The sequence below is a fragment of the Mastomys coucha genome, unplaced genomic scaffold, assembly GCF_008632895.1.
Source record: "Mastomys coucha isolate ucsf_1 unplaced genomic scaffold, UCSF_Mcou_1 pScaffold5, whole genome shotgun sequence".
Classification (NCBI taxonomy): Eukaryota; Metazoa; Chordata; class Mammalia; order Rodentia; family Muridae; genus Mastomys; species Mastomys coucha.
In genome coordinates this window covers 93,242,968-93,245,740 of record NW_022196911.1, presented here as the reverse complement: position 1 = coordinate 93,245,740, position 2,773 = coordinate 93,242,968, and positions in this window count along the sequence as shown.

Below are 2,773 nucleotides of genomic sequence, written 5' to 3'. Positions count from 1 at the left end.
TTTTTTCTTTTGAGACACAGTTTCACTATGTAACCCAGGCTGGCCGGGAACTTGTTATATGTAGATCAGGCTAGCCTTCCATTCCCAGCAACACTCTTGCTCTTCTTCCTCTGTCTGGAGAGCTGGCATTATAGATGTGCATCCTCATGCTCAGCTGAGAAGTTCATTTTCTAAGAGCAGTGAATCCAAGCCAGGCCTAGTGGTGGTGACACAGGTCTTTAATCCCAGTAGGCATTTAATCTCACTACTTGGGAGGCAGAGGCAGGTAGACTTCTGGATTTGAGGCCAGCCTGGTTTACAGAGTGAGTTCCAGGACATCCAGGGCTACACAGAGAAACCCTATCTTGAGAAAGAAACAAGAAAAACAGAGAATCACCAAGCCACAATCTTGATTTTAACCAGGGAGCTCACTGAAGAATAATGAGTCCTGGACAGGAGATCAAGTCCACAGAGAAGACAAAGTTTATTTATTTTCCTGAGATGGGGTTTCTATGTGTAGCTCTGGCTGCCCTGGAACTTACTCTGTAGACCAGGCTGGCCTCAAACTCAGAAATCCATCTGCCACCTCAGTGCTGAGATTAAAGACGTGCACCACCATATCCAGTGACAAATTCTATTTATTTATTTTGGTTTTACAAGACAGGGTTTCTCTGTATAGTCCTGGCTGTCCTGGAACTCACTCTGTAGACCCGGCTGGCCTCAAACAGATCTGCCTGCCTCTGCCTCCCAAGTGCTGGGATTAAAGGTGTGTGCCAGCACACCCGTCGACAAATTTTATTTGTAAAAAAAATATTCAAAAACGTAATTGTTGGTGTATGAATGTTTTGCTTGCACCTATGTCTGTGCACAAAAGACCTACTGCGACTGGAGTTACATGTGCTTGTGAGCTGCTGTGTGGTGCTGAGAACAGAACATAGGTCCTCTGGAAGAGAAGCCGATGCTCTTAACCCCTGAGTCATATCTCCAATCCCTAATATAATAAAGCGGTGGCGGCAGCAGCAGCAGCAACAACAACAACATCAAACTTTCCTTTTTTTTTTTCGTTTGTTGAAATGGGTTGCACACAGCCTCGTTTGGCCTTGAATTCACTAAGTAGCAAAGGCTGGCACTGAACTTCTTCTTCTATATTTTTAGATTTATTTATTTATTTCATGTATATAAGTACACTGTAGCTATCTTCAGACACACCAGAAGAGGGCATCGGATTCCATTACAGATGGTTGTGAACCACCATGTGGTTTCTGGGACTTGAACTCACGACCTTTGGGAGAGCAGTTAGTGCTCTTACCCGCTGAGCCATCTGGCCAGCCCCCGGCACTGAACTTCTTACTCTTCTGCTTCCACCTCTCTGGTGCTGACATGACCGTGTGGTGTAATTTCTATCTTTAGGTATGCTTCAACTAGCTTTACACATTCCCATGGTATCTGTAGCTTACTCATTTGTGGGACAAGGATTTGTGTCTCTCCAGATGCTACGAAAAGGTCGCTGAGCTGGGTGACACACAGTGGTAACTCCAGCCCTGGGGATGGCAGAGAAGTAGGAGGACCACTATCACTGAAGGCTAAAGGCTAGTCTGGGCCACATAGTGAGACACTGTACCAAAAGAGAAAAAAAGTATATATTATATAAACCATATATATATATGTATATATATATATACATATATATATATATATATATATATATATATGATTGTGATGGTTGTGAACCACCATGTGGTTGCTGGGACTTGATTCCTCCATATAGCCCTGGCTGTCCTGGAATGTAGACCAGGCTGGCCTTGAATTCACAGAGATCCAACTGGGTCTGCTTCTTAAGTGCTAGGATTAAAGGCATGCTGTATACCACCACCACCCAGCAATAAAAAATATTTTAACTCCTGAGGAAAGAGTAGCTTCTAGAACTCCCCCTGCTCCCTGACCCATTTCTCTGTGTATCTCTGGCTGTCCTGGAACTCACTCTGTAGACCAGGCTGGCTTCGAACTCAGAAATCCGCCTGCCTCTGCCTCCCAAGTGCTGGGATTAAAGGTGTGTGCCACCCCTGCCCAGCTAGATCTTTCTTTTATTGGTTTTTTCAAGCTATTCTGTTACAGTAAAATACCTGTGGCTGACTTGCCATTTTTAAGTGGATGCTGGGCATTGCTTAGGACCCTCTTGAATAACTTCTGCCTCTTAACTAGAACAGAAATTCTGGCTGTTGACAAAGCAGAGAAGGGCCAAAATAGAACTCAGCTGCTCTCCTACAGCCGATTTTCAATATATACCACTGAAACATTTAGCTCTGAATTTAAAGCTAGGTCATTGACCAGGCATTGTGGCCTATGCCTATAAATCCAGCATTCAGGAGCTTGAGGCAGGTAGATACAAATTTTTTTTTTTTTTTTTTTTTTTTTTTTTTTTTTTTTTGGTTTTTCGAGACAGGGTTTCTCTCTGTAACCCCGGCTGTCCTGGTACTCACTATGTAGACCAGGCTGGCCTCGAACTCGGAAATCCGCCTGCCTCCACCTCCCAAGTGCTAGGATTAAAGGCGTGCGCCACCACCGCCCGGCTAGATACAAATTTTGAGGCAGCCTGAGCTACAGTCACCCTCGTTAAAAAACGAGGAAAAAAAAATCAAGCTAGACCATGAAAACATAGACCAGTTGTATTGATGTGTGTGCTAGTGAACAAATGTGAATTAAAGAAAGGAAAGTCTGGATGTGAGGGCACACCCTGGTAAGCACGGCAGCTTGGCAAGTCGAGGTAGGAGGACCAGGAACTAAAGGCCAGGCT